This window comes from Phodopus roborovskii, unplaced genomic scaffold (genome assembly GCF_943737965.1).
Source record: "Phodopus roborovskii unplaced genomic scaffold, PHOROB, whole genome shotgun sequence".
Classification (NCBI taxonomy): domain Eukaryota; kingdom Metazoa; phylum Chordata; class Mammalia; order Rodentia; family Cricetidae; genus Phodopus; species Phodopus roborovskii.
In genome coordinates this window covers 15,447,355-15,467,555 of record NW_026126571.1, presented here as the reverse complement: position 1 = coordinate 15,467,555, position 20,201 = coordinate 15,447,355, and the positions used below count along the sequence as shown (strand labels likewise).

General features: G+C 36.2%; 1 pseudogene; it reads left to right on the top strand.

The window, feature by feature from the left end:
• The first annotated feature begins 15,414 nt into the window (after positions 1–15,414).
• On the top strand, positions 15,415–18,380 carry LOC127235874 (bifunctional phosphoribosylaminoimidazole carboxylase/phosphoribosylaminoimidazole succinocarboxamide synthetase-like; annotated as a pseudogene).
• The last annotated feature ends 1,821 nt before the right edge of the window (positions 18,381–20,201 follow it).

Sequence of the window (20,201 nt, the reverse complement as noted above, 5' to 3'; positions counted from 1 at the left end):
TCTTGGAAGGAAGTGTTAGGGTACCCTAGGTAGTCTGCAGTAGTAAATACGAGAACCAAAGAAAATGACATGAACTCAAGACATGATCCTAATTTCTTATTAAAGAAATGAAGAGGTATACAATGTGGATCCACAGCTGTGTACTTCCAACTCAGTGAGTATACAGTATACAGCAAGAAGACAGCAAGCTGTAAGCCAGAAAAAAAGTGCTAGGAAAAGATGCCTGTGCATACTGCTCATTGGGATTCATAGGGTGCAGAATTGTGACAGACAAACCACTGTCATTTAAGCACTTAAGTTTATGGGGCATTTGTGAAAGGAGCTTGAGTGAAATGGCAGCATTTAGAACTCTTGCTCTAAATTATAAAGTCTGTAGGATAATCTATGGGGTAAAAAAAAGAGGCCTTGGTGATATTTGGAAAATATACTACAAAATTTCCCCAAAGGAATCACAAAGAATGTTTGCAGATGAACTTATTTACCTTACTGCCCTTTTCTACTGCTGATGCTGTCACAACGAAACACTGCAGAGAAGACAGGGACACATTTAGTTTGGCTCAGTTGATAGTTCAAATATCAAGGAATTCGTGGATACTGCTTGTCTTGAGAATTCTCTCCTTGGTCTGAGACTTAATATATATATAATATATATATATATTATATATATAATTTATATATATAAATATATAATATAATATAATATATATATATTATATAACCAAGTCCATTTAAATGAAAACAAACATTTATAGACAATATTTGGGAATTTGGGCGTCGTTCTTTCCAGACTACTTCCTGCTGGTAAGGGGCGCTGTCATGGGGGATTCTAAGTAGGTGCTCTGTGGTGCAATGGATAGCGCATTGGACTTCTAGCGTGGCCTGAGGCATACTATGTGTCTATATCACATGGACATCTCCCCATGCCAGGGCTTCCTGATTAACAGGTTAGTCTCTGCCTATGTGCTGTCACTTTGACCCTCTTTTCTTTTTCAAAGTTAACTCAAAATGGTTAGAGTAGGGTAGCTTGTCTTATGTCATTGGGGTTATGATCTTATGCATCCTGGACACGCTGAAACCCAGTAGCTGCTAATGAGGCTGGACCCAGCAGTCTCATCCAGAGCATTAATCTTGAAGATTCCTGGATAGTGCCTGGTATTAAGTGAACGTTTGAGAGTCAAGAAATCTGCAATCAAATGTCAGCAGAAGACAACAGAAGCAGCAATGAAAGAACATTTTCTGAGTGAAGAAACGAAGGTAGACCAACACACACTGTTTTCCCTTATAGTTCTTTATATCTAGGACACCTGTTGGGAGGTGCTATCACTTGAGGCTTGGTTTTCCATAGTCAGTCCTCTGGAAACTCCCTCAAGGATGCACCCAAAGCTGTTTCATATAGGAGATTCTAAGTCCTATCAATAAACTGTCACCAACATCCTGACATGCAGTTTTGACAGTGTAATTAGAAACACACACTAGAGAAAACAGGCAAAGTACTCATAAAGCAGCCACACAGTTGGAGGCCAGTAACACTTACATTTAAACAAGGAATGCTGTAAATGCTACCAAGACTGATTGGAATATCAAACAGTAAGCACCTATTACAAAGATGTCTTCAAATTTAGTTAATTCTTTAAAATTATCTGTATAATTATTTGTAAAAGTCAAAATGTAAAAATCAAAATGTTATATCATATGAGAGCACTGAAAAACAAATATAAAATATCAGTAATAATGTAAATTGTGTTAATCATAGGATGCATTTTTATAAGTTTGTATGATTTTTCATTCATTTCTAAGTTAAAGTAAAATAAAATATTAAAATTATTTTCTGTGTAATTACACTCTCTTAAGAAGATTCACTGGATACCCTTTTTAATGCAAATTTTATTCAGATGAGTAACATCTATAACTTCATTAATATGCTAAAAATAATTTTCCAAAGATATTTATTGGGTATATTAATGAAAATTTGCCAAAACAACCATCATTGTATGAGTAGAGGGAATTTGCTCTGCTTTATAAAAAAAATGCAGTAAGTAAGCATGTGACCAACAAATATGAAAATACAAAGGTCTTTAATGGCTTTCAAAGGAAATGGTAGAGAGAAAAGAGGAGATAAAAAACAGTTAAAAATAAATGAATTGTGACTATTGAAACAAAATCTGTGCTAGATCAAGTCAGTAAATATTTTTCAGTGCAGATTGTGGAGAGGCTGCCTTGAATGAGGAGCTATTGGCTATTGATGGTTACTCTGGCAATAGACAGAGTTCATTTTCTTTCATGATGTGAACACTAATAGGTTCTCCATGCTCCAGTAGCCTGTGGTATCTGGGAAAGGAATTAACTCACATTCTAGGGTTAGTTTGTTTTGTTTAATATTGAACAGTCACTATTAAACTATATATATATATTTGTATATATATGTGTGTGTGTGTATGTATGTATATATGTGTGTGTTTGTATATATACATATATATGTGTGCATATATATATATATATATTCAATCATACATATGTACAAATATGTACTAAATATGTTGAGTCATAGCTCTCAGAAAGATAGAAGACAAGAGTGTCCTGAATTCATTCTACCATCAGATAGGAAAGTACTGCCCCAAGCTAACCCCACATTAACCTTAAAATATGCCTATTCTTTACTTGCCAGTGTACTAGCAATAGATTTGTGTCTTAAAGTTGTCATTGGGTACTGTGCCCTCCCTGGCCATGTTTTTGCTCCTATGATCTTGGACCCTTGTGTTGCTGTGATAAATGACTCAGTTCCTTATCACTTGCTCTAGGAATGTGCCTTTGACCAATGAAAGAAATTTATTACTTCAAGGCTTCTGAAGGAAAAGAAATTTTGGAATAGAAGACGAACGAGAAGAAGAAACATAGAGAAGTTAGAAATAGGAGAGTATTATTAAAGTGAATCAGAACAGTAGCACATAAAATGAAGAGCATGACAATGAGATTGTGTGTGAGTTGCTATAGAAATTTTTACCCCTCTTTCACTCCTGAGAAGCATTTCACCTTTGGAGCCCTGGGTAGGGGCTGGAGCAGATCTCCTAACCATTGTATGTATGTATGTATGTGTGTGTGTGTGTACATGTGTGCACACCTATACATACATACACACACACACACACATACACATATATGTATGAATTCAAATATGAAGTGTAATACCAAGTACACTTAGTATTGCTCATTTGTACACATGTATGTTAGAGCCAAAAATTTGGGATGAAACTTCCTAATATGATTCTCCTAGAAAAATGATTCAGTTTCTCTCAACAGCTATTGACTATAGCTTTTTCATCTAAGGGTGAGGCCTTAGATGAAATTTGAAGATTTTAATTTCCAACATAATTTCAATTTAGGTTTTCTTTAGCAACTTGAAATTTATTTCCATATCTTTGATTAACTATTTTGTTTCATTCTTCTCTTTGCCTTTGGTTTGTTAGACAATGTTTATAATTATTCTATGAACCCTTTGTCTGAAAATTCTTCCAGATCAGTTTAATTAGGCATCATTACTACAGGATTTATATTATTTGAGAGTAGATGTATTATTTTTGCCTTTCATTTTTTTTATTAATTTTGAATTGTGCATCTTGATTTGCTAGTTCAGTTTCAAGGCATTTCCTCTTTAGCAGAGCTTTGCGCATTCTCATGCAGGGGATCAACTATGGTAAGATTGAGATTTAAATGTTTCATGTTTTGTCTTACAGTAGGGACTGCAGCCTCTGTGCCATTGTTCTTCTCGGCTACAGTCTATTTTCTCTTTATTATTATTATTTATTATTTTACATATCGATCCAAGTTCCCTCTTACTCCCTCCCTCCCATACCCCCCAACCTCTCTATCATCCCATTATACCCCCACCACACTCTGTTTTCTTAAATGGCTTGATCAAGAAGATTAGAAAAAAATTCTTCTGGCTACGTACGTTTACTGATTCTGGATCATGAGGCCAGATGGGACACTGGAGGATTCTGTTCAAGCAGCTGACAGTTCTGTGATGTAGTTGGATGTTTTCTCTATCTTGCTTGGTTCCACTGGACCAGTTTCTCTCCTGTCCACAGTGATCCTTGTGCTGTTTATATAACAATTACTCAGAGGCTGATTTTAAAATTATAATTGTTTGGCCAATGACTCAGGCTTCTTACTAGCTATCTTTACCTATTAATAAATCATTTTCTAAATTTTACCATGAGGCTTTCAACTTGTTACCTCACATATTGCTTCTCCCTGACTCTGCCTTCCTTCTCTCTGTATCTTTTTTGGGAATCCATGCCTAGCTATGTTTTTCCTGTCCATTGGCTGAAGTAGATTTATTCAACAACAATAAAAGCATCACATATTCACAGCACGTAGAAAGACATCCCACATAACTGTTGTAAGTAGCACACTGACATTTACTAATAATTTACCCACAATCATATTAACAATTTAGTTAAACATGTGACAAAATGTTTGGGCTTATAACTACAGTAACTTTCCTCATGCTATATGAAGAGTTTATTATAACATTTATGAACGGTAAATTGTGTTTGGTGACTTAATTTTGTTTTCTGCTACCAGGCTGGAAAATTTCTCAGAAAATTTTATTTGTATTCTACTATTTGTGGCAACCATATGCTTAGTGTTCATACCATTTTTTTTCAACAAAAGTGAAATTGGAATTGGCATTAGTGCCTAATATAAAGAATAGCAGGATCATTGGGGAGTGAAAGAATACCACACTGTTCTGCATCCACAACTTCATCATAATGACATTCAAAATGCAAACATTCTGGGAGATGTGACGATATTTGCTTATAAGAAAACATCTAAATATAGTCTAAAGTATTAAAGTTGTACATTTATTTTGTTAATGAAAAAATTAATGTTTCATACTATAACCATTCCCAAGGGATTGAAGAAAATAAGTTACCACATTCTTCTCTTTCGTGTACAAAGCAAAGATACTGAAGCAGTATCATTGCTTAAAATGATGCTAGATCATGCTCACAAGGAGAATTGTGAGACTGTCAACTTGTTATATCAGGAAAATAGCAAGAAAATGGTAACTTATGATAACTAATGCAATCTTTTATCACATTATTTGAATATAGACAAAAAGTAATTTTATGATGCCAAGTTCCGAGTTCTATCCTCATGCTAGGAAACAGAGATCTCTTGAATAAATTATTAGGATTAGGAGAGTACTCATTTGTAGACAATATGTTATTTTGCCTCTGCAATGTACACTTGATTATGGTGACATGCCTTATTAGTAAGAAGAGGGACAGATGGGAAGAACTGAGGAAAGGAAGTCAAGAGGGAAATAATGTAACCAATGATCTCTCAAACCTTTAAAAGTAAATTATTTTATAATTTTGTACAATATATTTTCATTACAAGCACTACTTCCTCACTCCTTGTCCTCCCATGCCCCACCCTCACATCCATAATTCCTTCTCAAATCGGTGTTCTCTTTCACTGCATGTAATGAATCTAACTAGTTCAATCATTATGTACTAGAACAACTTGAAAAATAGATGTTCTCTGAATAAACTGATTCTACCTCATTCAACGACATGAGACAACTTATATTTCTTTGCCTACTGATGGGAATTTTCTCTGTATAGAGTGGAATGTTGACTTACGTGGAAGTGTACAGATCTTTTTTCAGGAAACCATAGTGTTGAACATTCATGGTAGAAAACATATCTATCATTTTTATAAGAAACCATTTGGTCCTCTTAGTCATTTTGCTCTTAAAAAATTTAAGTCTACTTTTCTGAAATGTTCCCTGAGCCTTTAGCGTGATGGTTGTGTTAGAGATAACTTATTTGGAAATGGACACCCCATAATCACTGATTCTCTGCACTTTTGACCAGTTGTGGATTTCTTTTGCAGCTTTCATCTTCTACTAAATAAAGAAGCTTATTTAATGAATGGTGTAAGCTACCTTTATCTATATGTTTAAGGATAACTGTGTGGAAGTCAGTTGGACACTATATCTGTTTACCAAGTGTGTTTTCAAGTACTTTTTATAGCTGTTAGAGTTGATAAAGTCAAGGTGTGGGAGTATCTTCTAGATGGGTTCTAAAAAGGGAAAGAGACTTAAGAAATTTAACCATTATTCAGGCTTGAGGGTAAAACACTGGCAACCCTATATTTTGGAATTCAGGCAAGCACTATGATATTGAACCAATCCAAAGTCATGATGTTCCATATCTGTTCAACATTTGCCTTGTCAAAAATGAAAACCTTAGTGAAAAATAAGCGCCTGAATAGTATTTCTGTTGTCTCCAGGATGTGATTTCATAGATTTCTGAAGAAACATAATAACCATTTAGTTGCTCATTGTTAAGTGTTTAATAGAATAGAATGCAGGTGACAAAAGTTAATAATTTTCTCTTATATGATAAATGCTGGTTGAGGATTTATTCCTCAGTGGTATCTTTAGCTTCAAAAGAACCTTCTCTTCCTTTTACTAGTTACTTAATATCCTGATAATAACCCCAAAGCTGGGCTACATCATTTCCCTTGGAAAAACTGAGGAACTTCTACTGCTTTGCCAACATTGTACTTCATAAAGTGTACACTGGTTTGGATGCTAGTTAGGGTCATCCTAGTCTATCTCTGGACATTTCCCTAGTGCCAGATTTCTTTTTAAACCTATAATGCATGCTCTGTTGAAATATCTTTTTTCTTACTCTCCTATATTCTTCCCCTGACTCAATCTTCCTGGTCCTTCTTGTCTTCCTTCCTGCTCCTGTTCTCCCCTTCCCCTATTCCCAACTCCTCCCCCCTCCCCTCATGCTCTCAATTTGCTCAGGAGATCTTGTAACATTCCTCTTCTCAGGGGGAATGTGTATGTCTCTCTCAGGGTCTTCTTAGTTTCCTAGCTTCTCTTGAAGAGTGAATTGTAATCTGGGAATTCTTTCATCTACATTTAATGTCCATATATGAGTGAATACACACCATGTTTGTCTTTTTGTGACTGGATTACCTCACTCAGGATGTTTTCTTCCTATTTCATACATTTGCCTGCAAATTTCAAAATTCCATTGTTTTTGTTTGTTTGTTTGTTTGTTTGTTTGGGCTTGGTTTGGTTTTCCACTGGATAGTACTCCATTGTATAAATGTTCCAAATTTTCTTATCCATTCTTCAGTTGATGAGCATCTAGGTTGCTTCCAGGGTCTGAATATTACAAATAATGATGCTATGAACATAGTTGAACAGATGTCCTTGTTATATAAATGTGCATTGCTGGATCTTGAGGTGGACTGATTCCCAATTTCCTGAGGAACAGCCATACTTATTTCCAAAGTGGCTGTACAAGTTCGCATTCCCACCAGCAATGGAGGAGTGTGCTACTTTCTCCACATCCTCTTCAACATAGACTATCATTCTTGGTTTTGATTTTAGCCATTCTGACAGGATTAAAATGGTATCTCAGAGTTGTTTTGATTTGCAATTCTCTGATGGCTAAGGATGTTGAGCACTTTCAGCCATTTGGATTTCTCTGTTGAGAACTCTCTATTTAATTCTGTACCTCACTTTTTAATTGGATAACTTTGTGTTTTAGTAACTAGCTTCTTGAGTTCTTTGTATATTTTGGAAATCAGCCCTCTGTCAGGTGTGGGGTTGGTTAAGATCTTTTCCCACTCTATGAACTGCTGTTTTACATTGTTAACTATGTCTTTTGCCTTACAGAGCATCTCAGTTTGAGGAGGTCCCATATATTAATTTTTGATCTCACCATCAGTGCTACTGGTGTTGTTAGGAAGCTGTCTCCTGTACCAGTTTGTTGAAGGATACCTCCCACTTACTCTAAGAGATTCAGTGTTTGTTGCTGGAAATATGTTGAAGTCTTTGATCCATTTGGACTTAAGTTTTGTGCATGGTGATATATATCAATCTATCTGTAGTCTTCTACATGCCAGCATCCTGTTAGGCCAGCACCATTTCTTTTTTGAAGATGCCTTTTATCCCCATCATATAGTTTTAGCTTCTCTGTAAGAAAAAAACAAACAAAAACCAAACAAACAAACAAAAAAAAAAAAAAAAACAGGGGTATGTAGGTTTGTGGGTTAATATCAGGGTTTAAAATTGGATTCCATTGGTCTACATGACTATTTCTGGGTCAATACCAAGCTGTTCTCAGGATTACAGATCTATAATAGAGCTTGAAGTTAGGGATAGTGATGTCTCCAAAAGTTCCTTGTTTGTACAGTGTTCTACAGTAGCATTTGAGAGATATCACTGGGTACTCATAGGCTTTAGATTGCATGGGGCAAATTTTTGATAACTTATTTCTTCCAACTACATTAGTTTAGTATAGTCCCCCCCCCAAAGACTATTGAATGTCCAGAAGGCCAAGTAGATCACTGTGATGTTTTTAACTACTGTATCATAGTTAGAAAAAGATTGGACCAAAACAAAGTACTTTCAAATAAGCCTTGATTTCACATCCATTTATTTCCTTAATTTAGTCTTTGTAACCATTATGAAGAGAAAATCAACAACTCAATTGTTTCTGGAAGAGATATAATATCAATGCAATGAACTTTGACCTTAAAATTTTAATATATGTATATCATGTTTAAGATCAACTTTAATTTACCTTTTGTGACTACATAGACCTTAGTGTCTTATTACGCCATCTGTCTTTTCTGCTCATTCTGAAAAATTTAGCCACTTGTCTTCACTTATAAATCCTTCTTAACTATAACCATGCCCATTCTTACTTTTTCCTAACATTTCTTTCCCAAATTCCATGTCTACTTTTATTAATACTATTGGCCATAATAACATTGAAAAACTTACCATCTGTTGTGAGAATATTTTCTCTGTGGGAAACTAAGCAGTCACTGCCTCCTGCCATAGAAAGCCCCATGACAAACGAAAGTTTGATTCCAACAAAGATACATCCTCAGGAACCAAGAATTTTATTTGGCTTCATCATAGATCATGGGCAAGGTATTACTGAAAGGAGCTTAGGTAATTCAAAGGCTGTAGCATTGGAAAGTCATCTTTCAGAATGAAGAGTGGCTTCCTCATAGCTACACTGACGAAGTCTGATCCTCCTACACTTCTCCAGAACATGTACTCAAGCTGCTCTCTCTAAGATTACAAGGCCATATGTTGTTAGGGAAAAACTGTGCATACATCAGTGGCTTGGAGTTAGAGGTGTGTCTGGATACTCAGGTGAGGTTCCTAATGATCCTGTCAACCCTTCTTTCTATAAGGGACTGTCAGAAGTCAGCAAGCCACAATGTGCTGAACTTTCCTAAGCATACACAGCTGATAGCATGAACATGGTATTTGTTTAGGTTGAATGATAACACTGTACATCACCATCTTCTGAAAGGAAAGTTCAATCCAAAGTACATATAGGATAAGGTCATAAATTCATACTACCTAAGTACATAATATTTAATTGTTGGGCCTTGTAAGCTACAATTAAATGTTAATTTAAATAAGTCAATCTTGGTGGGGTATTTTTTGTAATTATACAATGCAAAAAAAGTACTGCCATAACCATCCTCTTACTTTTAAATTAATGTAAGAAGCAGCTTAATAAAAAGAGAGTAGCTGCAATATCCCTCCGCCCCCCCCCAAAAAAAACCCAATAACAATAAAAACATGTTTAAACTGTTTTCCATTCAACACAGCAATATCAACTTAGAGACTCCTCTTAGAACTGTCATGCAGTCATTAGTGTTTGGTGAGTTTCTGAAAACTGTTCTAGTCAGAGGGTTCCTCTCTGTCTTCTCCATGGATGAACATCTCAATGGCTACATGTACAATGCCTCTTCCGTTAGGCGCTATTGTTGTCCCCCTTTTCCCTGACCACAGTAAAGGGGCTACCTTCACTCAGGAAGATGGCTTCAGAGGACAAATGTGGGACAGACCAAATCCCATCTTCAGAACAGCTTCACAGCAAGCTCAAAAGGCGCACACAATAAGAATTTGCTACATTTTACCACAGAAGACAATGGTGGTTTTTATCCTAAAAGACTAAAAGTGTGTGGGGGGGGGGGATCCAAGTGGTATACAGTGGATGGGAGACTTACAGTTGACAGGCTGGAAGGAAAACACCCGTCTTCATTTCCTGCATACTAGTGCAGATGAGTCTTGTCATCTTCTGGGAATTAACAATAGGACAGAAAGTGTCTGTTCCCGAGAGTGCTATAAGAAGCAGAAAACTTGATTCTGAAGGGCAACTTTTAGGTTTTATAAGGCAACACGTGAGATGCAACCGCGTCTGTTAATGCAGAATTTCAAGCAGACAAAAGTATCTGCCTTTACAGGTCTCTAACCTGTAATCTTCCATAGCTAGACTTCAGGTGATCAACTGCTTTGGAGCCTGTTCTTATAACTAGTTTACATTTCCCTGCAAATGGAAGCCATTAATCTGAAAAAAGTCAACAAAGAACCTTCCATCCTATAAAAAGATCAAGTTGTAGAATAAGATAATACTCTGTAATTTCCCAGTAGAGGCACTGTTTTATCTTCTGTTCTAATTTTAGGTCACACTTGAGTGGAAAAAAAAAAAAAAAAAACAAAAACCCAAACCAAAAACATCTGGCATTTGTTGTTGTATTGTTTTGTTTTGAGATCTGGGTTAAACTGAATTAGGCTAGGAATGTCTTGTTGTCCTGATGTAAAACAAAGAACATGTATTGGAATGTCTCCAATTTTACTTTTGTCTTATTTTCCAGAACATCCTCTGATATTTGTCTCTCATTTCTTCCTCCTTCCCTTGAAATGGACCATGAAGAAAGGAGAGGTCTGGGACACAAGTTAATATTACCCACAGAGACCTGAGTTCCTTGTGCTTTGTTCTGCTTCCTTAGAAAGGGAATCTGTTAGAATATTTGCTCTGACCAATTTAACTCTATATGACAATATATTGTAATCTAAGTGAATTCTCCTGTACCTAGCTCTGCTTTATCCTATTCTTCCCGTGCCAAACCCATAATTAAAAAGAAAGTCTTTGCAGTAAATATTGAACTTCACATATCAGTGAAATTGGACAAATTCTAATGATTATGTAATTCAGATGAGTTTTGAACCCTGTGGACTGAACTTCCAATACTTACTTTAATCATTCCCCTTGAGCCTTTTCCTAAAATCTATTATCATTCCATAGTATATTTTATAGTCCAGATTGGAAACAGATGTGGTAAATGCAGGGTATATTTCTCATTTAAATAGGGTTACCAGATGGTCTTTCTGGATTAAGACAGCCCAATTGTGAAATTAAGTCCCTATAATCTACAGAAAAAAATGAACACATAAAGAAAAACAAAACATAAAAAAATACAATTTACAAAAGAACTCATAAAGCCATGGCATCTTAACCAATTTTTTCTCCACAACTAGAAATTGAAACAAAAGTAGGGGTTCTCAGAGCATGATGCTACAGAAATGGAAATATACAAGTATGGAGCAATTCCCTTTTAGCTGTTGATAAATGAACCCATAGACTACCAGAAAGAGTGAATAGTGGAGCCTGATTTTTTGCCTTGCCCCCACACCACTCTGAGCATTGAACCCACCTTCTCCTGTGCTACAGGACGCTTATTGGCATCTCATGTCTACCAATTAAGAGTCTATCCTTTTAATCCTGGTTATTTTCTGCGCTTTTACAATAGAGGCCTCTATTGCTGCAAATTAACCTAAGCCCTCTGGCTCTAGCCATCTCAAAGTTTCAGCTCATTTTTATTATTTGTGCAGTATCGGAGGCACATGATTGCCAAAACCGCAAGTTCTTTCAGAAGCCAACAAATTTATCATTTAAAACAATGCTTTCATTCAGTAGCTGATAGAAGCAGAAGCAGACATTCACAGCTAAACACTGAGCTGAACTCTTGAATCCAGTTGCAGAGAGTGATGAGAAAGAAGTTAAGACCAGGCTTGAGAAACTCACAGAAACAGTTGACCTTAACAAGGGAGAGCTCATGGACCCCAGACTGATTGCTGGGAAACCAGCATAGGACCGGCCCATAACCGCTGAACATGGTTGTCAGTTAGGAGGACTGGGCAGTGTATGGGACCACTGGTAGTGGATAAGTATTTATCCCTAGTATACAAATGGACTTTGGGAGCCCATCCCACATAGATGGATACTCTCTCAGCCTAGACAGGGCTAGGGCCTGCTCCAAATGATATGACATACTTTCAAGGACCCCCATGGAAGGTCTCACCCTTCCTGGGGAGAAGAAAGTGGATGGGATGGGGGTTGGTGCAGGGCAGGGGAGGAAGAAGGAACTGGGATTGACATGTAAAACAAGCTTGTTTCAAATTTAAATAAAAATTAAAAAAAACAAGGCTTTCAAAATTAAGCAAAGTTTATCACAGATGCCTGACATGAGAAATGAATCAGCCTTAAAATAGAACAGTAAAGCTCATCTAGTTCTCCCATTTTCGAGATCAAATTATGTATCCAGACAGTGGGGTTAAAAGGAAGGGGGCCTTTGGTGCAAGGCAGCCTCACATTGTGTGACCCTTTAAGATTCAGTATGTACTGGGAAGTTTTTGTAAGCAATATAATTTATGTTTGAGTCTTATATTGTACTAGCCATTGTAATGGACGGTTTACATGATTACTGCAATTTTGAAGATGTTTCTAACCAAGATGTTGACCAAGTCATGTGGCTATGGTCACACCGATGGCATCACTAGCTTAGGTGGCAGCCAAGTTTGATAGATGCTTCTATTTCGATGAGGTTACCAGACAAAGGATGACAAAGTCACATGGTCACTTTCTGCCTGTGGTGTGGTCAACTCTGTGATAAAGTCAACCCATCCTCTGTAGAAATCGAGTCTCTGTGAGACCTGCACATCTTATACATTAAATGTTTACAACAACAACAACACAGCACATGAGTTATCATGGATACAGAGACGTTTTCTTCAGTTAAGCTGCTCCAATATGTCAAAACAAAGAAACACAAGGAATTACATGGTTTCAGAGCAAGGAAGGGGGTCCCACATGTCTCATCACAAACTGATTGTGAATGCCAAAAGATGGAGGCTGGGTCTCATTTAGCTCTCTTCACTTGTTTCAAAAGGAGCCCATGAAATAAATAGAATGAATAAATCTGGTTGCCCATTACCCATAGGTGGCGCTATTGTTCTGGGAGTTTATGGGAAACTGGGAAGGAGAATGTTTGGGACAATTTGGCAGATGTGAGCATTAGTGTGGACACTTAAAAGACAAATCTGTGACTCTCCATGTTGTCAGAAACTTAAGTCCCATAGAAGGAAACTCATTACAAATAGTTAATACTGACTGAAAACCTTAACAGCCTTGTGTGGTGCTTTTAACCAGTTAGAAAAGCAACTGACCAAATCCAATGTGGTCTAGAACCTAAGGACACGAAACCTATTCTCCCCCAAATCCAGCTCATCACCCCTTCCCTCCGGAGGATGTCCTGTAGGAATGGAAATAGGCAAGAATATTGTTCCTAGACAGAAAATACAGAGAATCTGACATAGCACATATAACTCTTTATCACAAAAGATAAACAGAAAAACAACCTAAGAAAGGGTTGTAAGAAGGAAGGCAGTTCCCGATAAGCAGGTCATAATTCCAAGGCAAGAAAGATAAAAGTAGTTATCTGTTTTGTGTTCAGAGACACTTCTATATTACTCTGTGTGGGGGGTCACCAAATATGTTAACAGAATTTGGGAGTTGTCCCATATGTATCCTTGCTGAGACTGGAGAAATCAGGGGCTTCCTTAAGTCTTATTAATAAAGGAATTTAAGAACAGACTTAAAGGGAGCTGATGACAATTCTGTTAAAGTTTTAAAATAATACATTCCAGGACAGGCAAATTGTCAATGTCAGCAGTTGTGTGAAGGAAGACAAGAGTGTTGGGGAAAAGTGGTGAGGTGCCATGCCATGCAAAGAGATGTGAGGGGTGAATGTTGAGCAGACATGTGATGAGGAGATAAGGGTTAAGAAAAGAAAGAAGAAAGAAAGAAAGAAATCCCAAAGTATCAATAGCATACTTGTTGGAAAGCAACAAAATAAATAAATAAGGAGAGAAGGAAGGAAGGAAAAAAGAAAAGGAAAAGTTGACCTCTCTGGGTCAGAATGGAGGACAGACCTAGCCAACCTCATGTCTGGAACTGCCTCTTCCTGGAACTATTTCACTGGGGATTTAAGGTTTTCCAAGGAATGATCTTTTGCCCTTTGGTTGGAACATTCTATTCCATGTCATATGAGCCTATTGAATTGAGATATTTCTATAATATTTGAACATGTTTGTTATTAGTGTATAAGAAGGCTACTCCATTCTAAAGATTAATTTTCTATCCTGTCATTTTTGAAAATTTTGACCATTTCTAGTTTTTTTTGACATTCTTTGGGATCTCTTATGCATAATATTAAAATATCTGCAAAGAGGGATAACTTGGCTTCTTTTCTACTTGTTTTAATTTAATTTCCTTCTCATATTACTGCTTTAACTAGGACTTCATGTATTTCATGTATTATCCATTTCCATAGAGATTTGTTTTGTTTTGTTTTTTCTGTTTTTGTCTTTTTTTTTTTTTTTGCTCCTTTATTTCCTCTTCAATCCACTAATCAGTCACTCATACATTGCATAATCTCCATAAATTTTTGTAAGATCAACAGATTCTTTTGCAATCGATTAAAGTCTATTGCATTGAATAAACCACCTACTTTTAAAGCACTTTGAAACCTAGGTATGGTAAAGTGAAGTTAATTGTATCTTTTTTCAATAAAATTTATTTATGCCTTTTATAACCAATTATTTCCTAAGTGTAGAAAGCTACCATGAGGTTTGTCTCTTTAAAATTTTACCCTCAGAAAGGCCTATTATTTACAACAAATTCATAAAAGTTGGGATTTTGCCTTTATTAACAATGAAGTGCATATTTAATCAATGTATAAATCACATTACCCTGTTGAAATGAGGAACAGAGAGGCAATATTTAGATAAATCTCTTTCTTTCTGAGTTTAATTTATCAACTACAAACTAAAGATCTTGGACTAGATGTTCCCACAGATCTTTGGAGATCAAAGTTTCTTGAATTTTCTTCCTGAATAGCTGCTGTGTATTCCAGAAAACTCTCTTCATACAGAAATGTCTGTGAATAAGAATCTGGGTTTTGACAAATTAAAAACATGCTCTAAAAGGTATCAATAAAAGGGTACATTCCATCAACTTAATAAACTCTGATGCTACTGATTTTTGCTTCTTGCCCCTTTTAACCATTTAGCAAATGTCAGGAAAGAAAGATCACAGTTAATTTATGGATGCCCATCACTTAATATTAGCTTCAGCCTGATAACTTTGTAAATTTAGACACAGACAGCAAATAACATGTTCTTTTCTTGTGATTCATGTGTTAATAAGAGGTACCAGAATTTCCGTGATGAATAGTAAGTGTCCATTTACTATAGTTTGAATGAATAAACTGATCAGCTCTATTTGCTTCTCTTGCTGATGAGAATTTACAAAAATTGATATTTGATGAAAAGAATTACTCTTTTATCTATAAGTAGAAGAATGTCTTGAAACACCACAAATTTGGCACATTACAAATAATTTTAGGAAAAATTAATTTTCTTGATCTTAGCAAACTCAGTTGTGTTCAATGCATTAAACTTTGATTTGCATTTAATCACCCATGTCTTCTGGAATCCATTCTATTCAACCTTGCAGGGCACATATATTTTTCATTCCATTAAAAAAAATTGAAATTAGTTTAGTAACTGATGGTTTCCAAAAGGTGTTCATATGCAACTTTACTCTTTGGTAACAATCTATTTTGTTTCTGTATCCCCTCATCCACATTTCCTAGGTTAAAACTATTTTTCTCCATATGATTGCTCTCAATTTACTTTTTACATTGCATGTGTTCTATTGTCTTTTATAATTACACATTGTAGTTAGTTTGCTAGAGAGTGGTTTGATGTATAGACTTTTTATATATCCTTTGTTTGGGCTAACTCCATTTCTCATCATCTGGTGTACCAATTCCATCTTCCAACATCCCTTCCTCTTTATATTTTTCCACATCTAAAATTCTACTGCTCTACCTCCATTTCACCTATATCATGTTTCCAGTGATAAATGTCACATTTAATTTTCCTTTCTAATTTCTTAGCTTCTCCTTGAGATAAAAGTCAAACTCACAAATCATATCTAGGACCCACAAAGTAGACAGAACTACAGCACAAACAATTGTAGGTAGTCAAAACAATACCACAAAACAAAGCATTACTAGAGAGACCATCATCTTTGATTTCTAAGTACAGTAAGTAAAACAAACACATGATACTGAAGCTAAAGCAGACACATTTGCCAATGGAATAGAATTGAGGACCCACATGCAAGCCCTTGTTCCTATAGCCAACAGAATTTCTGAAAAAAAAAAAAAAAACACATTGGAGAAAAGATAGCATATTCAACAAATGTTACTACTGGAAAGACTGGACAAGTGACATGCAGAATAATCAAACTAGATCCTTATCTCTCACTCTACATAAAACTTAACTTCAAGTACACCAAGGTCTTTCAACATGAGATGAAATTTGTAGAAGAAAAATTGAGTACACTCAATTTTTATCACAGGTAAGGATTTTCTGACTAGGAACTTAATGTCCTATGACATAAAACCAACAGCTGACAAGTTAGCACTCATCAAACTCAACACCTTCTGTAATCAAGAAGGGCAGCCTCTGTTTACTGCTCTGTCTCCACTCTCTGGTCACATGGGGCAATGCTATAGATGAGTCATTGAACATCAGTAGAAAACTCTGGGGGTAAAACCAAAGAAGTATGTGACTCATTGGGTAATCAGCAAAGAATCCTCTAGCCGTCCAAGGAAAGAATCATAGCAGGAAAATCACATAGAAAGAACCACCTGGAAAGCAAAGCTGCCAACTCCAATAAACATACCAGCTGTATCTTTCAGTTGTTGCAGGCAACATGTATCAAAACTGCTTTCACCAGAAAGTGTGGAGAGGCAGCTTTCATTGCACCTGGTGTGAAATGATTCCAATTGAATGGATGTGCCAAAGAATCCAACTGGTTCTTAGAAGAAATCCTGCTGTAAAGAAAGGATGTAAGCTTTACACTTTTTAAGGAAGATGGGGATAATGAGCCACAGTGGTAGGGTGAGCATGAATCGTGCTGGTCAATATTTTGTAAATTTAGCTGTACATATTTCTCTAATCCCCTTCCCTCCTTCCATCTGCCCTCCTACCCTACCCCTGCCTCCTAAGCTCCCAATGTATACAGGAGAGCATGTCTTTTTCCCCTTCCTAGGTGGACCTATTTTTGTCTCTCTTGGGGCCCTGTTTGTTACCTAGATTCTCTGGCATTGTGGCCTGTCATCTGGTTGTCCTTTGCTTTATGTCTAATATCCACATATTATATGTGTCTTTCTGGGTATAGGTTCCCTCATTCAGTATCACATTCTCTAGTTCTGTCCATTGTGTAATTGTACCACATTTGCCTGATCCATTCTTCACTTGATGGGCATCTAGGAATCTTCCAGGTTCTGGCTATTATGAATAATGTTGCTATAAGCTTAGTTGAGCAAATGTTCTTTTGGTGTGAATGTGTATCCTTTGGGTATATGCCCCAAAGTGGTGTTTCTGGTAATATTGGAGAAATCCTGACTGTTCCAAAACTGTACACTGGTTGGTATGAAAATTGAATTTGGTGTTGATGTAACTATTACCAAAGATGTTGTTCTTATTGAAGTTATTAATAATGGTTCCTAGAGACTATGATTATCAGATCTGAGCCAGCGGAATGGCAATCAGTCTTACTACAACTTACTACAACTTCCAAGAAGTGACACTCGATGGGCTCCAGATAATGACAAACTTTGAGTGGGTCGCAGAGAGAGTTGCCTCTGAAATAAATCATTATATTGTCACAGTATTGGTGAGTTCAACTTCTTATTTTGGTCACTATGACAGAATAAATAAGATTTTCAGAATATATTTATCTTATTGGGATCCCATGTAAACCCGGAGTAACATCTGTCCGCAGAAAATCAGATGAAACCTTCAAATGTAAAGCAGAATATGAATGGGACAGAATTCCTGCTGTATTTGGGGCAGTGGCAGGCAGAAACAATTGTTTAGGCCCCATGATACCTGGTAATCCTGCTGGTATCCAGTTATTAGCTCAACTCCCATCACACCAAACTGGAGTACTTAGAATATGTGCCCATCTTTTCAATTACCCTATTGTTGTGACTGTTCAATCATTCTTTTCTCAGCGTGACCAGCTCAGTTCCCTGCTCAGATATATGGGTTAGACCACTATTTGGTATGGGTTGAACAGCAAAGAAGCATGTTGAACTCAGGCAGATATACTTAGAGCTGCCTGACAAGAAATCAGAGATTACAATTTGTAAGAAAATGTTTTTATAAATGTTCCTAGAGTATGTATGTATGTGTGTGTGTATATATATATATATATAAAGCAAAACTGATTTTCCAGCAGATAAAACAAAGAAAATTTACAAATGTACAAATACTTGTGCAGATCTGTGGTTGACACACTGTCTGTCATTGTGCTTTAGGTCTGCATGGGGATGTGTGACTGTAACTCCAGCACTCTAGAGGCAGAAATATCAGGATCATACTAAGTTCAAGTTCAGCCTGAACTATATAATGACAACTTTTATAAAGAGTCTTTATGGGTAGTAAAATTAGTATAAATTTCTATTATAGCACATCCGCCATATGTTCATTGTTAGATATGCAACACTAATGAAGAAATACCACTTATGAGATTGGAGATGTTTCCTAGTCATTTAAAGTGAGTTTTTCTCTCTTGCAGAGGAGCAGGGTTTGGCTCCCTGCACTAATGTCTATTTCTAACTCCTGTTTCAGGGAATCCAACAAAATATCTTTATCAACCTGCATTCACATGGAAAGTCACAGACATAGACACTCCCATATACAGGTAATTTAAAATAAATATGACTTTTGTTTGAAAAGAGATATCATTCTAAATGCTAGCAATGGCTGTTTTTACTGTTTTTATCTTCCATAGCTCAAGTTTCAAAAATTGAAATGCTTATTTGTACCTGATAAGAACAATATAGTCCTCTCAACATGTGATATATAAATTCCAAGTCCTTATCTATGAAAGTATGTTGTTACATAAATCTCAAAAGAAAGAAAGGAAGGAAGAAAGAAAGAAAAAAGGAAGGAAGGAGAGGAAGAAAGGGAAGAAAAGAAAAAGCTTCTGATGGCACCATCAATCAAGTGGAAAGCCAATCTCAGAATGGTAAAAAACATTTTGACAGCTATATATCTTAAATAGGCTTAAAGTCTAGTGTACCCAAAGAACTCAATGCAAACTAAATATCAGGAAGACTCACAACTCAACTAAAGAATGATCAAGGAACTGAACAGCAATGTGATTTCAAATGAAAAATTCAAATATACGTGCCACTATTCAAAATTCTTAGCCATCATGGAAATGCAAATTGAAACTATTTGAAGATTTCATCTTACCCTAGTTAGAATCACTGAGATTGTGAAACAATGCTGCCATGGATGTGGGAAAGGGTAAATTGATTGGTACTCAAGCATAATTTTGATAGTCAACAATTTCTTGGTATGCGTTGCTTTAATGTGTCAGAATTTTTCTATATTCTCAAGTGACCTTTAAATAGCCATCACGGCTAAGATTGCTTTCTGCTTTCCTTCATCCTTTGTTAACCATTTTATAGTTCTCTTATCCTTGCCTATTTTAATTAGTTTAACATGTGGGCAATACATAATACTCTGTCACTCTCTATCAAATACTCTTTGTTAAAAAAAATTAGTAAGGGAAAAATAGTGAGGGCACAATTTCTTTGTGCTCATAGATACATAACTATTGAACAACATCCTGATCCCACTCAGAACGTTTTAGAAAAAAGATCTTTGATTTAAGCAGATACACTTTTGTCTCATCCAGAGTGGTGGGCAAAACCAGGCTTCTTGGGAGTTCACAATCTCATATAGACATGGAAACTGTTCCTGTGTTTCTACTCACCAAGCATTTGTCACACTCATACTCCCTTGAAGAAACCCTCAAATCAATATAAGGTCTTGCCACTGGCCCCGGTTTTCTCCCAAAATTACAAGGAAAGACCATATTGTTGAAGACACCAGTCACTTCTATCACAGGATTTAGAGGGAT